At 42.5% G+C, this 24,641-nt stretch overlaps 1 protein-coding gene across 1 annotated transcript in view; it reads left to right on the top strand.

Moving 5' to 3' along the window:
- The first annotated feature begins 2,212 nt into the window (after positions 1 to 2,212).
- The window catches only part of LOC139531907 (transmembrane protein 108-like), a 66,435-nt gene continuing 44,006 nt past the window's right edge, over positions 2,213 to 24,641 (top strand). The window contains exon 1 of the mRNA XM_071328853.1: positions 2,213 to 2,540. The gene's annotated coding sequence lies outside the window, so the exon portion shown is untranslated. The remainder of the gene's footprint in view (positions 2,541 to 24,641) is intronic.

The raw sequence follows: 24,641 nt of genomic DNA on the forward strand, positions 1-24,641 counted from the left end.
ATCAAATTTTTTGTTAATTATTATCATCACACCTTTTGAGTTCCTTTGTCCGTGACAGAAAATTATTTCACCACCCCATTCCTTTTTCCACACAACTTCATCAAAGGATGTAGAGTGAGTTTCCTGTAAACAGTATATGTTATATTCCTTTTGTTTTAGCCACGTAGACTGATCTTATTTATAATCTGCTAAAGCGTTACAATTTTAACTGGCTATACTTATTTCAGCCCTTAACATTACTAGATACTATTCTTAGTCTAAATTGACCATAATTAGTGCTTGTAAAGTTACTGTCGTCAGAGGTATTATGACGGTCAAAATTAGAGCTTTCAAATGTCTGATATTTAGAATTCAAGAAATAGGTTCTAGCAATATTTGTTTTATTCCCTTGCCTGTTTGCCTGTGAGCCAATGCTAGAAAATTGAGACAAGATATGTGTGTAGTAAAATTGAGTAGGTTGATGTGTATGATATTGGATGTGATTTAGTGAGAGTGTGTACGATGTCTGTATAAGAGTAAGACTAATGTGTGCTATCCAAATAAATAATAACTCTGCCAATTTGCATGGTTGAGTGTCTATGTGTGTAACATGAAGTGAGTATAGCCTTAATATTCATGATGATAATTGTAATCCATATCGTATCACCGTCATAGTTGCATCATAATTACCTTTAACATCATTGAAAAACACATTCCAGCATTTCCATAGCAATTGACGTTTCACATGATCATGAAAGATACCTTGCATTACTCTAGGGACGGCTTCACTACAGTACAAATGTATTCCGTACAATGTTATTTTCCCCCAATGCCCCTAATCTGATATCTTCCCCTTGCTTGTTGTAAACATATTTAAACAAATACATAAAAAAGATATACAAACGAAAAACATATTAAATTATGAAACCGTTCTCGACAATAGAGAGTGAGAAGAGAGAGCGAGATCAGGTGTGTGTGTGTATGTATAAGTCCGTATGTGTAAGCAAGCATGTAATTGAGTACCTGTGTGTTCATATCCACTTCATAGTGTTCAGATATTTTTACAGTTCTCATACTTTCTTTTTATCTTGAATGGTAAGTCCCTGTAGAATTTAGTACAGCCATGGTGTTATGGAGCTGTCTTGGAATAGCTGTCCATCTATAAAGAGTTTGTCCACAATGAGAAAGGCACGCTTACCCTTCTACCTCTGTTGCCTTTGTACTGGATACAGTTTCTTACTAAGTTCATTTATCTACCTTGGAAATTGGTCATTGAGACTGAATTTGGTCCCTTTAAGCTTCCTTCACCTGCTTTTGATCAGCTCCTTTTGTTGGCAGTGTTCAAATTTTGTGATGATCGGTCGGGGACCCTTGGTCTTGTCGCTCCGAGTTCCAATCCACACAAAAAATGGAACACAAACTTGCAGTCCCAGCCGTAAAGGCTAACTGCGTCATGGAATCCTTAGCAACAAAACTTTAGTTCTTAGATTTGTTTGTCTCGGATTTGTTTTACATTGGCTGCCCTTCTTTTCTGGGCCTAAACCCAAACACTGAAGAAATTATTGTCTACATTAAATCATTTCATTTTGGCTATAAAACTGCTGTCATATGTAGGAATGAATAGAAATATTTGATACAATTTGACAATTTTTTTGTTTTTTTTACACCTTAAAATGCCTTATGGGTAAAACCACATACGGACAGATTGGTATAAGCTACAGTATCTGCTCTGTTGTCAGGGCACATGTTGACAAGATGCTGGGGATTCACTTGAGGGGAATATGGACCAGCTGAGCATTTTTGAATAGTCACCTCAGTGTAGCTCAATAAACAAACTAGGCGTTTTGTTATATTTCAGTCTTCTGTGATGTATATAAAATGTAATATTGGGTTGCAAACTTACATTTCAACTCTACCATACATGGTACATATGTATTTAATTTAAGCCCATAACCATGTGTGTGATGTGTATACTTTTGTCTCAAAGTAGATTTGTTAAAGAATACCAAGAAACGCTCTGTGTGGACCCCTGTTTAAGCCACAGGTTAATGGGACAATTCATGCTTATCCGCAGGGGCTCATGGAAACCTAGCCCCTAATCTGAATCAGGACCAAAAAGCTGTGCCTGCTGTTGCAGCAATATGTCCTCATTAAAATTCCGCGGCTGTACTCACGCCACGAAAATCCAACAGTCCTTTAGTACCTTGTGACCCGCACAGTAGCCTTGTGACCCGCACAGTAGCCTAATCACATAGGATGCACCTCATATTTGCGAAGCCTGTTACCCCCACCAAGTGGTTATTTGCTAGCGTTGTCAGGACCAAGGATTTCAGTGGAGGCATCCCCGCCATCCTATTGTGTTGAAAAAAAACGAATGGCTCCTCCCGGGCAGCAGTATAGAGCTCCCTCATATTGAACATGGAGCTCATGTGACTTTCTGGTTCAGAACCAGACACGTGCGCGCGGCTTGTGTGACTGGAGTGGTGACACAGCGGCTTTTGGGGATTCATTTGACTGGGATACGCGGAGTACCCGACGTACCGACGCACCTTGTGTAATAGGTAAGTGGAATCATTTGTGTGGCCCCTAGGCTATTATTTGCTCAAATTGTAACATGTTTCGTGCATTCGTGAGTCGATAGTCGATATATGCGTCACTGGGTTACTAACCTCGTGTTTAGATGTAGCTACTCTGGCGTTTGTTGTTACATTGTTACAACCGCGGTATAGTTATTTTCGCGCGCGCGTAGCCTATGTGAGTGCGATTGTCTGCGACTCTTGAATGTTTTCAGGAGACTCACTCTATCGGAGTAATGATATCAATAGGCCTCCAGGCTACTCGGGCAACTCTGTCTAATCAATTAATAACCCATTCATCAGCTATTAATTACAGTTCACGGTTGTGAGAGCCAGGGGAATACAATACACGAGTCATGGTTTAGAAACAAAGACGCTCAATAACTGGCTAAAATACTAATTGTTGACTTACTGTATCTGACTGTGGTGGTGTTGCCTCCGGTGTAAATCGGTTCAATTTCTAGTAGACTGTTGCAGCACTTGGCATGTGGGAAAACGAACCTGATGTTCTACAGTATGACAATAATTGGGGAGAGATACTGTAAAAGTACTGTACATTCCTGTTAAAAAAGGATGCAGAGCAAACAATTGTGGGTAAATTTCCACCATCATCAAATGCAATCGAAAAATGTTATGTCATATCATTGCCATTTCTTAGCCAAGTTAGGGATTCATCCATGCATGTGGAGACTTTGGGAGGTGGGGGCACATGGACGTTTTCGTAATTGCCCCTGAACTAATGACCAACCGGTGGTCTCAAGTATACACTAGATGCCTGACCTTAAACCCAACAGGAGTGGTGACAACCTACAGTAAGCTCTAAAAATATTGGGACAGTGCCTCTTTTTGTTGTTTTGGCTGTGTACCCCGGCACTTGGGATTTGAAATAATACAATGACTATGAGGTTAAAGTGCCAACTGTCAGCTTTAATTTCAGGGTATTTTCACCCATGTTGGGTGAACGTTTAGAAATTACAGCATTTTTTTATACATAGTCAACCCATTTTAGGGGACCAAAAATATTGGGACAAATTCATTTATCTGTATTAAAATAGTAACAAGTTACATATTTTCTGTATTAAAATAGTAACAAGTTACATATTTGGTCCCATATTCATTGCATACAATGACTACATCAAGATTGTGACTACACATTTGTTAGATGATGCATTTGCTGTTTGTTTTGGTTTGCATTTCAAATTATTTTGTGCCCAAAAGAAATGAATGGTAAATAATGTATTAATTTCTATTGGGCACAAAATAATCTGAAACACAACCAAAACAAGCAGCAAATGCATCCAGCAAATGTATAGTAACAAGCTTGATGTAGTCATTGCGTGCTTTGAATATGGGACCAAATACGTAACTTTTTATTGCTTTAATACACATTAGTGAATTTGTCCCAATACCTTTGTCACTGTCCCAATACTTTTGGAGCTCACTGTAGGTCATGTTTACTGAACCCTGAGCCATATTCATCATAACAATTAACACTTCATCTAATCTCGTCCCCGGGCTATTGCATTTGGGCGGAAGTGTCTGGGACCGAGATTACACCTCATCAAACAGACTGTTTTACCACTTGACCGTTATTTCCATGTCGTAAATCATCCATTGTTGTTGTAGTTGACTGGTTATAGAATGTATTATTCATGAAAACTACTGTGTATGTGAAACTGAGAAACCATTGAGAAGGAAGACATGGCAGAGACAGCAAGTACATTTTTCTTCCATTAAAGGGTAAATTCCCGCAGGAAATGCATTATAAGCGGGCACTCTCTTAAACAGTAAGACGATTATCTTCTCCCTCACATTGAAGACCTTCTTAGCTGGAAACTTCGGCTTTGTTTCCTCAGCAACAGTGAGGTAGTAAATTGTGTAGTTGTTAAGTGCGTGTTAATTGAACCTGCTGGTCACTCTTACCATTGTGATTGGAATGTTGGTCCCCAGTTCTCCAAAGAACCCCCCCACCCTCTTTGTTCTGTGGATAATCCTCCACTGCTATGTGCGGGGGAAGGGGCGGGGTCATTAAGGGGCATTGACATCTGTAACTGACAGCTTCCTCGGGGTCCATTTGACATGCTGTATGTGGATCTCAAAGACTGGTTAGTGAAATACATGAAGGACGCATCCAATCCAAGGGACTAAGTAAAAAAGAAAACCCGCAGGGTGGCAGTCTCTTTAGAATTTAGATTGTCTGTCACCCTTGATGAGTTAGCTACATGAATTTGTCAAGTCAAAATGAACTGTTTTAATACTGATCCAGGTTGTCCAAGATAAAGACCAAATTCTGTCATTGTTTACCATGACAAAGAACTAGAACCAAAATGTTGTGACTGGCTTTTATTCAACCCCAATGTTATGGTGTCCTAACTGGAGGAGTGACATGTAGAGGACATGAACCATTCCATCTGGGAGATTAATGGGTTATCCCGGTCCAATCCCCCATGATCCTTTCTGATGTGCTTGTGCCGGAGTGATGGAGGGCAGACCTGGGAAAGTGTATCGACTGTCTGGTATTGACAGCAACTGCCTCCCAATTTATAGACCTATCTGTCTTCTCTCATCTAGAGGAGCGTCAGGGGACCAGTGGTTGGACATCCTGCGGTCTTATCAAAATTGTCAGGAAAAGTCTGCTTCAGCAGTAGAAAACACCCGGAAAGTATCTACTTTCCCATCCAAAACATCAGGCCCACTCAAACAAACTTATCAGGGATGGTCCAGGAAAAGGGAAAATCTGGTGTTTGACTCTGGGTTGTTGAGAAATACGGTAGTAGTGAAGCTCTGTGATTGCAAGACCGTGTGAAAGTGTTGGAATGTAGGCTAGTCAGGGCATCAGACTACATAACAGTCCCACAAGAGCCCCCATGACTGGCGGAGCATGGTACGACTAGGCCTTATAGCATGAGGTGGAATTCACCCGTCTGAGTAAATATGGCCCCCACAAACTATACATGCTCAGGGTAGACTTAGAATTCACTACCTTTAGTGCTGACAAAAGCACCATGCTGGAAAAACAGGATTTCATAGAACAACAGAGGGAAGGAAAAACAGCCACCTGCTTCTCCTTTCCTCCATTTTCTAAATGTCACACAGCATTAGCGACTAGCGATGCGCTTTCAGACTCGGCTGCCTTAGAAATGAGTTTCGTTTTAAGCCGAAAGAGTTGAGGGTTCACACACAGGAACCGCAGGAGTTGGTGACATGCTGAAGACTATTTGTTTGGAACAGCGAAAGCGCTCTATTTCGAACCAGGAAAAAAAGTACATTTCCCCCTTTAGCCACTTATGATCCTATCAGCTAGAGAGCGCTCCCATAGGAGATGGAGGAGCGTTGGCCAGCCAAGCAGAACGGTTAGCCTCGCAAAAAAATGGCTCTCAATGGTGGTGACATTTCAAAAGCCATTACACTGTATAGAGACCAGTATCAGACTAAGGTCTGTCTGTGCATTGGGGGGTATCTGAGTGAACGGTGATGTACCAACCACCGGACGCTTTAGGAACACAAAAGGCCAGGCCAGTGCTAGCAGAGGCCCCAGCTGCACAATCACATCAGCAACTACAGGAAAAGCAGTGGTAATAGATAAGTAGCCATTATGTTGATTAAAGGGCCCGATGGGCACAGGGAGATAAGAGTGCAGGCAGTGGCCGGCCAAGCATGAAGACGACGTGTTTACATTGGGAATTCCTTACATTCCTCGGCTGCAGCCACGTCGATCCGATTCTACACCTCCACCCACTGACGCTCGGGTCGTTCATCCCCTGTGCCAATGGGGTCCCCCAAGGGGAAGGGGTAGGGTCCTCTCCGGCCAACTTCTATGTGACGACACGCTGGTCTTATGATCCTCTCTAACTTCCAATGGAAGCTCGGCTGAGTCATCTTGCAAAAGCACCCCTAGGTTATCTTCTTCATACGTTTTCAGTCTCTAAGGAAGTATCAGCAGCAGGTTGAAGTGATTGTGCTTTAATTCATCATACATCCTGTTTACTGCTTTTCAGCATGGTTGGCTGATCTTACTCTCCACAAAACACAAAAACAAGAGCTGGCTTAGATATTTAACCTGCTTATGTCAAACTCCCAGATGATCCCCAGTCCCTCTGGAGACTAAGGACCAGTAATTCCCAGTGGATTTCAACAGGTTTGGACGGTTATCTCTAAGAGCTGCACTCAAGCCTATAAGACTATTGGCCAAGACAGTCAACAGATACTGTATATTTTCTAATCTAGCCTACATAAGGACTTTCAAAGCTAGAGTCCTTAGTTACATACATTTTTTGACTTATTCATTAATTATATACAGTGCATTCGGAAAGTATTCAGATCCCTTCCCTTTTTCCACATTTGTTACGTTACAGCCTTATTCTAAAATGGATTAAATTATATGTTTTCCTCATCAATCTACACACAATACCCCATAATGACAAAGTCAGTGAAAACAGGTTTATATATATTTTTTTAAATGTATATATAAAAAAATATATATAAAAAAAAATACTTGCTATGAGACTCAAAATTGAGCTCAGGTGCATCCTCTTTCCATTGATCATCCTTGAGATGTTTGTACAACTTGGAGTCCACCTGTGAAATTAATTTGATTGGACATGATTTGTAAAGGCACACACCTGTCTATATAAGGTCCCACAGTTGACAGTGCATGTCAGAGCAAATACCAAGCCATGAAGTCGAAGGAATTGTCCGTAGAGCTCCGAGACAGGGTTGTGTTGAGGCACAGATCTGGGGAAGGGTACCAAAAAATGTCTGCAGCATTGAAGGTCCCCAAGAACACAGTGGCTTCCAACATTCTTAAATGGAAGAAGCTTGGAACCACCAAGACTCTTCGTAGAGCTGGCCGCCCGGCCATACTGAGCAATCGGGGGACAAGGGCCTTGGTCAGAGAGGTGACCAAGAACCCAATGATCACTCTGACAGAGCTCAAGAGTTCCTCTGTGGAGATGGGACAACCATCTCTGCAACACTCCACCAATTAGGACTTTATGGTGGAGTGGCCAGACGGAAGCCATGACCGCCTGCTTGGAGTTTGTCAAAAGGCACCTAAAGGACTCTCAGACCATGAGAAACAAGATTCTCTGAACTCTTTGGCCTGAATGCCAAGCGTCATATCTGGAGGAAACCTGGCACCATCCCTACTGTGAAGCAAGGTGATGGCAGCATCATGCTGTGGGGTTGTTTTTCAGCAGCAGGAACTGGGAGACTAGTCAGGATCGAGGGAAAGATGTAAGGAGCAAAATACAGAGAGATCCTTGATGAAAACCTGCTCCAAGGTGCTCAGGACCCTGTGACTGGGGTGAATGTTAACCTTCCAACAGGACAACGACCTTAAGCACAAAGTCAAGACAACGCAGGAGTGGCTTCGGGACAAGTCTCTGAATTTCAGTGAGTGGTCCAGCCAGAGTGCTCCGCATCCAATCTGACAGAGCTTGAGAGGATCTGCAGAAAAAAAATGGGAGAAACTGCCCAAATACAGGTGTGACAAGCTTGTAGCCTCATACCCAAGAAGACTCAAGGCTGTAATCACTGTAATCACAAAGGTGCTTCAACAAAGTACTGAGTAAAGGGTCTGAGTACTTATGTAAATGTGATATTTCTGTTTTTTAATAAATTTGAAAACATTTCTAAATTTGAGCTTTTTCATTATGGGGTATTGTGTGTAGATTGTTGAGGGTAAAAAACAATTTAGTTTTTCACAATTGTTAACACATGTTTGCTGGAGCTACATCTCAGGTACTCAACTCTAAACACAAAACATTTAGCCAATTTCCACAAACCCCAAAGACATTTTGCCAAATGAAACACAGCAATCAAAATCATGTCTTCCCTGCATACAAATGAGACACACACAACTTCGTGACGAACGAGATCACACTGTGACATTCAAAACCTGTTTCAGTGTAAAGACTAAGATTGTTGTTATACTGTATATTGTTTGTGTACTCAAACAAGGAACACAAACATGTTTGTTTTATATTTCAACATGACTCAGTACATGTCAAACAGCAAACTGTAAGCACACATACAGTAAATATATTTAGCATATGCAAAATAACTACTGTACGTTAGATCAATTATACAGAATAGATAAAGAAACTGTCAAAATACTCCATTGCGAAAAAACAAAAGCAGTGTTGGAAAAAGGACCCAATTTTCATAACTTGAGTAAAAGTAAAGATACCTTAATAGAAAATGACTCAAGTAAAAGTGAAAGTCACCCAGTAAAATACTACTTGAGTAAAAATCTAAAAGTATTTGGTTTTAAATATACTTAAGTATCAAAAGTAAATGGAATTGCAAAAATATACTTAACTATCAAAAGTAAAAGTATAAATCATTTCAAATTGCTTATATTAAGCAAACCAGAGAGCATAATTAAAAAATATATTATTTACAGATAGCCAGGGGCACATTGACAATTTACAAACAAACATTTGTGTTTAGTGAGTCCACCAGATCAGAGGCAGCAGGGATGACCAGGGATGTTCTCTTGACAAGTGTGTGAATTGGACCTTTTTCCTGTCCTGCTAAGCATTCAACATGTAACAAGTACTTTTGAGTGTCAGGGAAAATGTATGGAGTTAAAAGTACATTACTTTCTTTAGGAAATAAAATTTGTGAAAAATATAAATGGTAAAGTACAGATTCCCAAATAAACTACTTTTTTATTTTAAAAAATGTATTTCACCTTTATAGAACAAGTTCTCATTTGCAACTGCGACCTGGCCAAGATAAAGCATAGCAATTCAACACATACAACAACACAGAGTTACACATGGAATAAACAAAACATAGTCAATAATATAGTAGAACAAAAGAAAACAAAAAGTCTATATACAGTGAGTGCAAATGAGGTAAGATAAGGGAGTTAAGGCAATAAATAGGCCATGGTGGCGAAGTAATTACAATATAGCAATTACACACTGGAATGGTAGATGTGCAGAAGATGAATGTGCAAGTAGAGATACTGGGGTGCAAAGGAGCAAGATAAATAAATAAATACAGTATGGGGATGAGGTAGGTAGATAGATGGGCTGTTTACAGATGGGCTATGTACAGGTGCAGTGATCTGTGAGCTGCTCTGACAGCTGGCGCTTAAAGCTAGTGAGGGAGTCTCCAGCTTCAGAGATTTTTGCAGTTCGTTCCAGTCATTGCAGTTCGCTACAGTCACTTAAGTAGTACTTTAAAGTATTTTTACTTAATTGTTTTACACCACTGCAAAATCAGTCATGTCTGTTGTTTTGGTCCGGCCACAGATTTTCATCAACATCACAGGCGATATTCTCCTTGGCCAGACAGTTTGGAAAATAGCTTCTGGCATGACGCTTCCACCCCTGACAGGACTCTGCTGGAATGTCACCACAGGCCTCCTCCATTGCCTGGAGAAGGGCCATACGTTCATGGGGTTTGTGATCATACACCTTCCTCCGCCATGCTGAAAACAACTCTTCAATGGGGTTGAGAAATGGGGAATATGGTGGGAGATAGAGAATTATAAACCTGGGATGGTCATGGAACCTGTTGCGGACCTGAGCAGCCCGATGGAAACTCACGTTGTCCCAAATTAGAACATGCATTTGCTGTTCAGGATCACCTGGCCCTCTCTGCTCTGGCTGAAAAATATTGTAATTTAAGCTGTTCAGGAAATTAAGTAGATGGGCAGTGTTGTATGGTCCAAGGGTGGCATGGCGGTGGAGGACCCCATTGTGGCTAATAGCTGCACATATAGTGACATTTACCCCACGCTGGCCAGCTACCTCAATGATAGCGCGGTGACCAATGATGCTCCTTCCTCTCCTCGTCTTCGCTAAATTTAATCCAGCCTCATCTATGAATATGAGTTCCTGGGGGATGGGACTTGTATCCAACTCCATGATTCTCTGAAATGACAGTAAATCCTGTAATTGCTGTATAGTAAAGTTCACTGGCAACAATGAGTCTAATGTTTCAAGAGTGTACATTACGTACTTGCACATATTTGTACCGTTTATCCTTCACTCTTTGAAAATTCCTTTCAAATGGGACTCTGTAGATTTGCTTCATCCGGAGATGGTTGATAAGTTCACTCTGATGTTATGGAACATGGCATAGTTTTCAAAAGTCTGTTGTTGGATTTCCCCACAGTCTTATGGCATTATTTTAAACTACCATTTGCGCAATGACAGCCTCCTGTTCATCTGTAAACAGACACGTTCTACCACCAAGTGGGGGTCGTCTTTCAGTTCTACAAAAACAAAATAGCATACAGTTCAGTAAACACTACAGTAATACAGTATACAAGATAAACATGTTACAAAGTAGTATTGCTCCCAATTTCATACATACAGTAATACATTAAACATTGACTTTGTTTCCCCTTACAGTATGTATTGGAATCTACGGTCTTTACTGTGCTTTATGTTGTTCTACTGTCAAGTAGGTTCAATGAATGCAGTACATACAGTTGAAGTCGGACGTTTACATACACTTAGGTTGGAGTCATTAAAACTCGTTTTTCGAACCACTTCAAATGTCTTGTTAACAAACTATAGTTTTGGCAAGTCGGTTAGGACATCTACTTTGTGCATGACACAAGTCATTTTTCCAACAATTGTTTACAGATTATTTCACTTATAATTCACTGTATCACAATTCCAGTGACTCAGAAGTTTACTAAGTTGACTTTGCCTTTAAACATCTTGGAAAATTCCAGAAAATGTCGTCATGGCTTTAGAAGCTTCTGATAGGCTAATTGACATAATTTTAGTAAATTGGAGGTGTAACTGTGGATATATTTCAAGGCCTACCTTCAAACTCAGTGCCTCTTTGCTTGACATCATGGGAAAATCAAAAGAAATCAGCCAAGACCTCAGAAGAAAAAAAATTGTAGACCTCCACAAGTTTGGTTCATCCTTGGGAGCAATTTCCAAATGCTTGACGGTACCACGTTCATCTGTACAAACAATAGTATGCAAGTATAAACACCATGGGACCACACAGCTGTCATACCGCTCAGGAAGGAGACGCGTTCTGTCTCATAGAGATGAACGTACTTTGGTGCGAAATGTGCAAATCAATCCCAGAACAACAGCAAAGGACCTTGTGAAGATGCTGGAGGAAACAGGTACAAAAGTATCTATATCCACAGTAAAACGAGTCCTATATCGACATAACCAGAAAGGCCTCTCAGCAAGGAAGAAGCCACTGCTCCAAAACCGCCATAAAAATGCCAGACTACGGTTCGCAACTGCACAGGGGTACAAAGATCGTACTTTTTGGAGAAATGTTTTCTGATCTAATGAAACAAAAATATAATTGTTTGGTCATTATGACCATCGTTATGTTTGGAGGAAAATGGGGGATGCTTGCAAGCCGAAGAACACCATCCCAACCATGAAGCACGGGGTGGCAGCATCATGTTGTGGGGGTGCTTTGCTGCAGGAGGGACTGGTGCACTTCACAAAATAGATGGCTTCATGAGGATGGAAAATTATGTGGATATATTGAGGCAACATCTCAAGACATGAGTCAGGAAGTTAAAGCTTGGTTGCAAATGGGTCTTCCAAATGGACAATGACCCCAAGCATACTTCCAAAGTTGTGGCAAAATGGCTTAAGGACAACAAAGTCAAGGTATTGGAGTGGCCATCACAAAGCCCTGACCTCAATCCTATAGAAAATGTGTGGGCAGAACTGAAAAAGCGTGTGCGAGCAAGGAGGCCTAGAAACCTGACTCAGTTACACCAGCTCGGTCAGGAGGAATGGGCCAAAATTCACCCAACGTATTGTGGGAAGCTTGTGGAAGGCTACCTGAAACATTTGACCCAAGTTAAACAATTTAAAGGCAATGCTACCAAATATGAATTGAGTGTATGTAAACTTCTGACTCACTGGGAATGTGATGAAAGAAATAAAAGTTGAAATAAGTCACTACTATTATTTTGACATTTCACATTCTTAAAATAAAGTGGTGATCCTAGGATTAAATGTCAGGTGAAAAACTGAGTTTAAATTTATTTGGTTAAGGTGTATGTAATCTTCCGACTTCAACTGTACCTTTTCTCATTCTGGAACGTCCGGATGCTACGGTGAAGCGGCTCAGATTGGGCTGCACTCTCTGCCCAGCCTCTCTCAAGGTCAAACCATGGTTGACCACATTGTCCACCACAGTTGCCTGAATTTCATCAGAGATTACTCTCCTTGTTCTTGTTCTTGATCTTGATCTTGATCTTGATCTTGATCTTGTTCTTGGTCTTCCTCCACCTCCACCTTTCTCTGCCAAGTTTGCTTCCATTGTTCTCCAAACACAGGAGAACTCACCTGTGGCCTTTTTATCCGTACTAAAGGTTTGATTGCAAAGTGAACATTTACGCAATTAGTGTTTGCACATGTGAAAGTGATTAATTGGTAATTGAGCTTAGCTTGTTATTAAACAGTGTTGCTTTTCATTTGCACACAAGATATTTTAGTTCTGAAGGTAGGCGCCAAAGGTAGAGAATTGTGTGTTGTGTTTTGCGAAATGTTTGTTATGGAATTGCAATCTGAGTGTAAAGCCAAACATATGCCAGCAGTATTGCAGATTTGGTGTATGGTTCTGCTAAATGAGTTACTGGTTTGGGTCTTTGTGCGTCATGGGCCAGTTTTAGTTTATAAACAATTAGGAAAACTTTCATCCGTTTTAGAATAAGGCTGTAATGTAACGTGGAAAAAGTCGAAGGGGTCTGAATACTTGTCGAATGCACTGTATACCCAATGATTCTTGAAGAATATAACTTTTTGAATGCCCCAGGAGCTTATTTCAACAGTCGTACCACATCAGAACTCAAAATATACGCTTTTTTTACTCCCCTGTTTGTAAACAATGTAAATGTAAACAAACAATGTATAGTTAAAACTATAATTTTGACATGATGGATGGTGATTCCTTGCATCAATAGCTCTGTCTATGAGTTTGAGAGTGGTTGCATTTCTCCAGGCCCATCCCTCAGCTTTTTACCGAAACAAGTGTGGTGACCGCTTTCTTACTGTTTCAATTAAGGTCATTATTTAGCTAGTTTTCAGATTGTCCTGAAATAGTCATGGCCCTTCTTTCTGCTGTCTTCTTCAATGATCATAGAGAGAGTTGTTTTTGCGAATCACGTGGATGCAATTTGAGTCTAATTTGGTTATTGGAATTTGGCATTCCAGGACATATTGCTAAATCGCCTCAGGGTTAAGGGGTGCACAAATCTCTGGTACCCTTTGTACAAGGAAGTCATAAGGCTGGGCTTAACACTAGACTTTATCCCCCAGTTGTCTGAATTTTTCACCAGCTCAGTCTTTGTCACCCAATTCATTGTTAGTTTGACAGGTGTTGCATATTTGCCCTGAGAAACTCTAGACTTTTTTTAACCATAGATTCACTACTCAGCTTGAAGAGTTGATAACAAGCTTTGAAGTCAACCTGGTCTCAGAGCATTTCGTATTATTATAGCTGGCTAACGTTAGCTAGGCTAGGGGTTAGGGTTAGGCTTAAGGGTTAGGGTTAGCTAACATGCTAAGTAGCTAAAAAGTAAGTAGTTGAAAAGTTGCTAATTAGCTAAAATTGTCCATGATGAGATTAGAACTCGCAGCCTTTGGGCTGCTAGACGTTCGTGTTATACGCTTACTATGTTATATCTGAGACAGCTTCTCATGGTCAATAATGGCTGCCTAAGTGTGAAAAGTGAAACGGAAAGACATTTGGAGGCATTTGTGAGTGAAGGCACAGCGAGGGCTTGTGTTCAGGATCGATCTGACCTTTCAATGTGGTACAGATGAATGGGACTAATAGGATTATAAGGAGGGCCTAGTGGGTGGAGAGGTGAGGGGGGCAACATGCCACTCCTACCCCTGTGCTCTGGCCCAGGATGGTCACCCAGGGTCATGTGATGAAGGGGAACAATGCTGGCAGGTGTCGCCCTCCCGATTATTGAGGCTGGACTGTGCTCAAGCAGGAGGATTACTCCGACAGACCCACTAATGGTGGATAGGTTGTGACCCCTGTGGACAAGCAGTGCAATTAATGCCCTCATCACCTTTCTAAAGTGGCTTTCAATCTGTTTAAAAAGGTTTAAATGGGCACTTCTGTTTCCTTGTCAACTCCTTTGGATAGATCTCTTTCCAGTGAGCCTGAAATACTGTGGCAGATATACAAAAGGAACAACATTTCTCTTTTCTCCGCATGACTTCAGAACATTTAGCACCTTTCAACAGTGAAACTCAAGCCATGGCAGCGGTGCCCATGCAGGCCGGGCTCATCAGAGACGGGCTAGAGATGAAACCATGCACCATATGCTGAGGAGCCAGCCCAGGGGGACTACTGATTAGTGGGCTCCCATGTCACTGTCGCCTGCTAATCGGTTGGGGGGGGGTTTGAGGAGATGCCCCTCTCTTCCATCTTTACTCTTAGCAGTGTCCTTCCACAAATCCCAGCTTTCATCCTTCCTCCCCAACCCAGCTTTGGCATTTCAGACGGTTGCCATTCTAAGTTTTGCTATTGTGGGTTAACTGAGAGTTCCCTGGGCTAAAGTGATGATAGCCTGGCTGTCTATAGGATACAATGGATAATGGTAGCCATTTGTCTTCTCGTCGTTGCTTGGTTCATAAAACATTCCTTTTCTTCTGACAGTGAGTATGTGCTGCTCGTCCTTTCTCTACTACAGGTGGCTCATTTCATGATTGAGCAGCCGTCTGATTAATTGGCTCAGAAGGAGCAGGCTGATGTTAGCTAGCTAGGGTCACCTAAGGGAAATTAGACGATAGCAGAGGATGAAGGGTGCTGAGAGTGCCTGCAGGAATGGCCTGAGCAAAAAGCTCTTCAGGAGAGACAGATTGAGAGGGATGAGGGTCTTCAGAAGGCTGGTTTTAGAAGAGTATCCAGTGTTAGAGATGAGTTTGTTTGGAAACCCAGAGTCTATCCTGTTTTAATAGTACGGATTATTAACTGTTCTCATCATGTTATTGCTCTCAATGTATCACTCGGGCTCCCGAGTGGCGTAGTGATCTAAGGCACGGCATCTCAATGCTAGAGGAGTCACTACAGACCCTGGTTCGATCACGGGCTGTATTACAACCGGCCCGTGATCGGGAGTCCCATAGTGCGGCGCACAATTGGGTTTGGCCGGGGTAGGCCGTCATTGTAAAATAAGAATTTGTTCTTAACTGACTTGCCTAGTTAATTAAAAAGTAGCTGACATTTCACCAAAATCCCTGAATTAGCCACCCACGCAAGCACTGTACTAGTCAAAGGTTTGGACACACCTACTCATTCCAGGTTTTTTCTTTATTTTTACTATTTTCTACATAGTAGAATAATAGTGAAGACATCAAAACTTTGAAATAACACATATGGAATCATGTAGTAACCAAAAAAGTGGTAAACAAATCAAAATATATTTTTGATTCTTCAAAGTAGCCACCCTTTGCCTTGATGACAGTTTTGCACACTCTCGGCAGTCAATCAACCAGCTTCACCTGGAATGCTTTTCCAACCGTCTTGAAGTTCCCACGTGCTGAGCACTTGTTGGCTGCTTTTCCTTCACTCTGCGGTCCAACTCATCCCAAACCATCTCAATTGGGTTGAAGTCGGGTGATTGTGGAGGCCAGGTCATCTGATGCAGCATTCCATCACTCTCCTTGGTCAAATAGCCCTTACACAGCCTGGAGGTGTGTTGGGTCATTGTCCTGTTGAAAAACAAATGATAGTCCCACTATGTGCAAACCAGATGGTATGGCGTATCGCTGCAGAATGCTGTGAGAGCCATGCTGGTTAAGTGTGCCTTGAATTCTAAATAAATCACAGACAGTGTAACCAGCAAAGCACCCCCACACCATCACACCTCCTCCTTCGTGCTTTATGGTGGTAACCACACATGCGGAGATCATCCGTTCACCTACTCTGCATCTCACAAAGACACGGCAGTTGGAACCAAAAATCGCAAATTTGGAATCATCAGACCAAAGGACAGATTTCCACCGGCAAGTCTTTTCTTCTTACTGGTGTCCTTTAGTAGTGGTTTCTTTGCAGCAATTCAACCATGAATGCCTGATTCACACAGTCTCCTCTGAACAGTTGATTTTGAGATGTGTCTGTTACTTGAACTCTGTGAAGCATTTATTTGGGCTGCAATCTGTGGTGCAGTTAACTTTAATTAACTTATCCTCTGCAGCAGAGGTAACTCTGGGCTTCATTTCCTGTGGCGGTCCTCATGAGAGCCAGTTTCATTATAGCGCTTGATGGTTTTTGCGACTGCACTTGAAGAAACTTTTAAAGTTTTTAAAATGTTTCAGAATTGACTGACCTTCATCTCTTAAAGTAATGATGGACTGTCATTTCTCTTTGCTTATTTGAGCTGTCCATAATATGTACTTAGTCTTCTGTATACCACCCCTACCTTGTTACAGCACAACTGATTGTCTCAAACGCATTAAGAAGGAAAGAAATTCCACAAATGAACTTTTAACAAGGCACACGTGTTAATTGAAATGCATTCCAGGTGACTACCTCATGAAGCTGGTTGAGAGAAAGCCAAGAGTGTGCAAAGCTGTCATCGAGGCAAAGGGTGGCTACTTTGAAGAATCTCAAATATAATATATATTTTTTTCTCGGGGGTTGATTCCATGATTCCATAAGTGTTATTTCATAGTTTTGATGTCTTCACTATTATTCTACAATGTAGAAAATAAAGAAAAACCCTGGAATGAGTAGGTGTGCCCAAACTTTTGACTGGTACTGTATGTCTATTCAAATAGAGGCATTTGGCACTTGTCTTTGTCAATTAGAGAGTACTTTATATGGTTCTTTCTCTCGCTCTCTCTCTCTTTCTGCCCTCTGCTCTAAAGAGATCCCAACTCCCTGGGGGTTGGAGTAGAGCTGTCTGGTAATCTGAGGCGGCATTAATATTGAATAAGATGGAGAGAGGCGTCAGCCACACAATTAATTTCCATATACAGAGCTGCTGACAATAATGAATAAAGCCTCAACAGAGTAGGGAAAAAACACAGTCACTGCAAAACGACACACTGGGATATTGTCTAGAGAGAGAGAGAGTGTGTGTGTGTGTGTGTGGGGGGGGGGGGGGGCATCTGTACAAGCCACATCACCATGGAGACAGTGGATTCAATGGATCTTGGGAGGTCTCTGGAGTGGACACAGCTTGGAAACAACACAGGAGGGGGCATGCAGATAATAAACATAGTAACACATGAAACAAACTCCCAGTCACACAAACACAGCTACTCCCAGTAACACAAACTACACCGTAACTCATTAGCAGAAAGAACAACTGGGCAGCCATTGGGAAATGTCTGCTTTAGTAAGCTGTCCTTCGCTGTGTCTGCCTTCCTGGCTGCTGGCTTTGATGTTATGGCTGAGGGGAGGGGTTACGACACATGAGTTATGGATATGATTCTGGACTTGTTTCCATCGCCCATATGTTCTGTGTTCTCTCCCAGATTTCCTAGCTAAGTGTTCCGACTCTATGGAAGATAGACTCTGTTCTGGATGACAGCCCTGAGCCAAATGAAATGGCCCTACTGTAGCTGCTGCCTGCCTGCTGGACAGTCCGTCTTCTTTAGCCGCATCTTTGAGCCAGAGATGGAAGCATTTCAGGTTCATCTGAAGGTGCACCTAAATTGGACAAGTGGTTGCGGTACAGACTGTTTGTGCCAGTAAAATCACTGCAGTTCATTGCAGTGCACTACAAGTCAGACTCAGAAACGTTGATGATTTATTCTCTGTGTATAGTACATGTACTGTCTGTGATGCTACTTTTAAACTACTTGTATTATGGTATTAGCTCCTTCTTCCTTTCTCTCACACACACACACACACACACACACATACACACACACACACACACACTGCTCTGTTGTCCGCGGTGCTGCAGTCATCCCCTCAGGAAACTGTCACCACAGCAGCTCTTAAAATAATGTCGTTGAGGAGGCTTGGCTCCACTCCTCCAATCTTCCACTCCTCCATCCTCCCCTGCTCCATTCACTTCATTTTTCACCCTTTCGCTAATAATAGATCCTGCTGATCATACTGCCTCGTTGTCCCGCGCACAACACTTCACAGGAGAGCGTGATAAAGGAACAAGAGCAAAGAGACACCTGCGAGTTTCTTGCTCTTTGTCTGCTGCAGTTGCAAACTCTCCCCTGGGCCAAGCGTTTGACATTTAACTACCACAGCCATAAACTGCCGCTGGAATGCCATTGACATTCATTTTGTCTGGCACGCACGGTCTCTCGCTGGGTGCGTTTTGTCTCCGTACCTTACTCAACCAAGATCCATCACAACTCAGGACAATTTCTAGTGCATACAATGGATCTCTCTCAAGTGTTGGTGGCCTACCATGTTTTATCTATTTAACAAGGCAAGTCAGTTAAGAACAAATTCTTATTTACATTTACGGCCAAACCCGGACAATGCTGGGCCAATTGTGCGCCGCCCTATGCGACTCCTAATCACGTCCAGATGTGATGCAGCCTGGATTCGAACCAGGGACTGCAGTGACACCTCTTACACTGCCTTAGACCGCTGCGCCACTCGGGAGCCCGTTCACCAACACAAATGTGTAGAGGAGGAAATTCACCCGTATAACGTGTTTTATTAACATGGTGAATATCAAGAAGGGATGTAAGTGAACTTTCATTGATGGGACACAATCGTAATTTGTTCAAATCTTCTCCCAGCCGACACGTCTGTCTTCCAAGTAGAACAGCAAGCAAATCATCACCTTCCACCAAAGCAATGTTGCCACTGCACATAAGCAAAATACACTTCAATCAATCCAGCCTAGCGCTGGACCGTTCGCTGCCTTCATCCATATTAATAAACAGTTCTGACTGTGTGGGTTTGTGATCTCTCATGTTATTTCTGCGCCGCTGATTCTTCCATCCACTATACAAACCATGCTGGGGCCTGCTATGCTAGGTACCTCCTCCTCTGTTTACCTATTCATTTATTCAGCCATGACTGATGACACGTACAGGCCAACCGTAGCTCTCTTCGTCTTCTGGTAATTAAACATCTGTTGGGGGTCGTTTTTCGCCTTGAAATCACTCCAAACACAAACACACACACACACACACTCACTGCGTCGGTGCCGGCAGAAACAACTTGTCCCGGTCGAGCAGGCTAGCGTTTGGTCATTAGTGTGCTGAGTGGTCGCATTGATTACTTCATTATTTCCCAGATAAGCATCTACGCGAGGCAGTTGATTGATGCTGCGGGTTTGACAGTAATACATGCGAAAGCTCCTTCAAATTGCACTATGCAGAAATTGCTCCGCCCTTTGCTGTTTGCTAAAACTCAAATTGTCACGTGCTGACCTTAGAGATCCTTTTTATGTCTCTATTTTGGTTTGGTCAGGGCGTGAGTTGGGGTGGGTATTCTATGTTCTATGTTTTCTATTTCTTTGTGTTTGGCCAGGTGTGGTTCTCAATCAGAGACAGCTGTCTATCGTTGTCTCTGATTGAGAAACATACTTAGGTAGCCATTTTTTCCACATGTCTTGGTGGGAAGTTTACTTTGTTTAGGGCTCATAGCCTTTAGCTTCACGGTTTGTTTTTGTAGTGTTTATTGTTTTGTTCGGTGTCATTTTGATTAAATAAAATAAAATGTACTCTCACCACGCTGCACCTTGGTCTCCTCCTTTCAACAGCCGTGACACAAATAGTTAGCCTGATTTCAGTTTATGTGTCAAAATAGTGTAGAGCAGTGGTTTCCAAACTTTTTATAGTCCCGAACCACTTCAAACATTCAACCTCCAGCTGCGTACCCTCTCTAGCACTAGGGTCAGTGTGATGTAGATTTTTTTGCTATAATTGTAAGCCTGCCACACACACTATACAATACATTTATTGAACATAAGAATGAGTGTGAGTTTGTCACAACCTGGCTCGTGGGAAGAGCCAAAGAGCTCTTATAGGACCAGGGCACAAATAATAATATAATAATAATCAATAATTCTGCTCTTTATTTAGCCATACATATAAAACCTTATTTGTTAATCAAAAATTGTGAATAACTCACAGCAGGTTGATGAGAAGGATGTGCTTGAAAGGATGCACATAACTCTGCAGTGTTGGGTTGTATTGGAGAGAGTCTGTCTTAAATCATTTTACACACAGTCTGTGCCTGTATTTAGTTTTCATGCTAGTGAGGGACGAGAATCCACTCTCACATAGGTACAGTTGAAGTCGGAAGTTTACATACACCACTCCACAAATTTCTTGTTAACAAACTATAGTTTTGCCAAGTTGGTTAGGACATCTACTTTGTGCATGACACAAGTAATTTTTCCAACAATTGTTTACAGACAGATTATTTAATTTATAATTCACTGTATCACAATTCCAGTGGGTCAGAAGTTTACATACACTAACACGGAACCCAAACCGGCTGCGCGCGTGTGCTATCGTGCATAAATGTATTTTGCCCCCCCCACACCAAACGCAATCACGACACGCAGGTTAAAATATCAAAACAAACTCTGAACCAATGACATTAATTTGGGGACAGGTCGAAAAGCATTAAACATGTATGGCAATTTAGCTAGTTAGCTTGCACTTGCTAGCTAACGTTAATAATTAGCTGGTTTGATGACATGAATCAGGTGAGTTACAACTGGGGTTGGAGTGAAAACCTACAAGAAGGTAGCTCTCCAGGAACAGGGTTGGAGAGCCCTGCTCTACAGTCATGGCGATGATACCATCACCATTAAAGCCTGAATTCAATTCTAGCAAAGGAGAATCCTTGGCTGGGAGGAATGAAAGGAACAGGTTTTTTAGGGTGCATCATGGCTCAGACCCCTATTGCCTTGTTAAGACCATTTACTTCAAAGTACGTCACCTGAAGTTATTGGCGTGTTTGCCCATTGCTAGCTAAATCCGATGATGCTTGCTGGACAATGTCTTGGTAAATCCTCAACTTTGAAATCAAAGTTTCCGTGATGGCGGAGCTTTCAACATTTTCAATGCACTCAACAGAAACCCATAGATAATGGAACTAACAAGCAGTAAACTATCCAGGGGTGCAAATAAACCTTGAATAAACTCTCAAACAGCATGGAGTTATGCTCACTTTAACATGGCCAGACACCAGAGAGATGTAGGACAATGAGGTTTAGATATGATCTTCAAATCAATTGATAGGAAGTGCAATCTCCTCTTCCGATCCAGCCAAGTTATCTGTGCTGATGCGCTCTAAAGGGCGTAATGAATTTGTAAAGTGCATGGCAGACGCTTTGTGTTGCTTCAGGCACTGCCAGTCAGATGAGGCCAATCACTGCTAGGCATGCTCTGATTGAGCAGTGCCTGTATGGATGTTTATTAGCTGCTTATCCAATAATCGTGTTCCACCCTTAGATTGCTCTCTGGGCTGGGTTATAGCTCCTAATATGTCTGAACTGAGCCCATCCGACACCTATTCTACTGGTCTGAACTCCCAGCAGAATCACATCTCCTATAATAACCAATCTGCCTAGACAGAGTCCACACCCTATATGTCCTCATATCTGCTGTCTGTCTGTCTGTCTGTCTGTCTGTCTGTCTGTCTGTCTGTCTGTCTGTCTGTCTGTCTGTCTGTCTGTCTGTCTGTCTGTCTGTCTGTCTGTCTGTCTGTCTGTCTGTCTGCCTGCCTGCCTGCCTGCCTGCCTGCCTGCTGCCTGCCTGCCTGCCTGCCTGCCTGCCTGCCTGTCTGTCTGTCTGTCTGTCTGTCTGTCTGTCTGTCTGTCTGTCTGTCAGGTCAGGTAAGCAAACACCTCTCCATACCCACAGGGACTGGCTCTTTCACTAGCTCCATGATGGCCTCGGATGCCCTGTTCCCACTCCTTTGTCATCAACTTGTACAGCCAGGGTTCTCCACAAATTGCAACTGCTTTAATCATGGATCTCCTTCAGTGGCTGTGGGGAAAGGTCACCTCTAGCCTAGTAGTACCCAGGCAGTGGATAAGGCTGCAGGGTATAAGAGTTCTAGTTCTGCCACTTCCAGCTCTGGTGAATTACTCTCAGTGGGTGTCAATCATGAACACCCTCGTTCAGTCAAACCACTCCAACTCAGACCCACTCCACTGTATGGGAAGAATCCGAAGGATGAAGGACGTAGGATGTAAATAGAACACCGTGCAACCAGCCAATGACACTGCAGCCTTGAGTAAGGGATCCTCAGTCATCATTACAATCCTCATGTTCTCATACACAGACTGTCTAGCATCTGCCTTTGACTGTCATGTCATAATCATTGCATAATTAACCAAGCTTACAGTGGCTGATTGTGCACATGTTTGGAGTGTTGTGCTTCGCTATGGGTGTGGGTGAGTTTGTTTGCATGTGTGTACGTTTGTGTGTGTGAGCGCCGAAGCCAGACATGCTTCCATGGCCAGCCGCTTTCTTGGAGTTAATCCGTCTCACTGGGGGTTGGAGTAGAAGGAGAGGGGGAGAGAACAATGCAGCATCTCCTTCTTAGTCTTTCTCGTGATTCTTGGACGCTCTCCCGGCGGATGACTGTTCTCCCGCTCATCTCACAGCTGTGTCTTTGAAGTCCCTGGTCCGTGGCTCGACAGTCAAGGAAGTCCCCCCCCCCCCCCCCCACTACCCTGCGTTCCTGCCATTGTCACCGTGACAAGCGCAGTCTGCGTCAAGAGGTAAAATGTTGTGTGTGTAGAGTATGGAACTTCCTGGACTTGTCGTTCCTGCATTTTTTCGTTACGTTATGTGTGTATCTGTGTGTGCTAGGCAGATTTTAAAGAAGGAAGAGAGAGGAAGTGTAGACACATTGGAGAGTTGTTATTTCCCGCACAATGCAGGTTATTTTGTGTTATCTCCACAGACAGGCTTGCCGAGGCACCCTCATGGAAATACTTGGACTTTCAAGAAGGCCTTGTACCAGACATAGCATTGGAGTGGGTCATAGTTTCGAACATGGAGAAAGAATAGAGATTAAATCCAGATCAAATCTCTCCATAAAGCACAAATACCATAGTTGGTCATCGTTGCTTGTTTTTCCAACCATCTTGGATACCATGTTTTTGACTCATACTAATAACTCACAAGAGCTTTAATAACAAATACTGTTGCCTCATGCTGTATGTCTTTACAGGGGTGTTTATCTGAGCCTAGTCTGTATGGTGTGTGTGTGCTGTGTCACTCCTGATGCCTTGAGAAAGAGAGCATTAGTCCATGAGACTGGTTTTGAGAGGACACCCCCTTTGTGGTAAATATTTGGCATGTGCATGTCAAAACCCATCCGCATGTTGAAATGAATATGATGATATCTGTTTATCTGAGCAATTAAGTCTGTTGCCATTATAATGTTCACTCTGTTGGTGTGTATTAGACCTTTTATGGAGAAACATCAAAAGCAACCCAAGTAGCATGCTTCAATTCTATGGCCGCATAATCTATGTTAACCCAGAAGTAAAATGTCACGTAATTTGGTCAGCTGCGTGATGAACTTCTGTGTTCATATGTGTTAAAAATGGAGAGTTCCAGCAAAAACTAAGTCATCACCCTCGCAAAAAGAAACTCTCAGCCAAATAACACTACATGACAAAAAGTATCATTGAGCATCTAATTTCAAAATCATGGGCATTAATATGGAGTAGGTCCCCCCCTTTGCTGCTATAACAGCCTCCACTCTTCTGGGAAGGCTTTCCACTAGTTGTTGGAACATTGCCGTGGGGACTTGCTTCCATTCAGCCACAAGAGTATTAGTGAGGTTGGGCACTGATGTTGGGCGATTAGGCCTGGCTCACAGTCGGCGTTCCAATTCATCCCAAAGGTGTTCGAAGAGGTTGTGGTCAGGGCTCTGTGCAGGCTAGTCAAGTTCTTCCACACCGTTCTCGACAAAACATTTCTGTATGGACCTCGCTTTGTGCACGGGGGTATTGTCATGCTGAAACCGTAAAGGGCCTTCCCCAAACTGTTGCCCCAAAGTTAGAAGCACATAATCCTCTAGAATGTCATTGTATGCTGTAGCGTTAAGAATTCCATTCATTGTAACTAAGGGGCCTAGTACGAACCATGAAAAACAGCCCCAGACCATTATTCCTCCTCCACCAAACATTACAGTTGGCAC

The sequence above is a fragment of the Salvelinus alpinus genome, chromosome 10 (assembly GCF_045679555.1).
Source record: "Salvelinus alpinus chromosome 10, SLU_Salpinus.1, whole genome shotgun sequence".
Taxonomy (NCBI): Eukaryota; Metazoa; Chordata; class Actinopteri; order Salmoniformes; family Salmonidae; genus Salvelinus; species Salvelinus alpinus.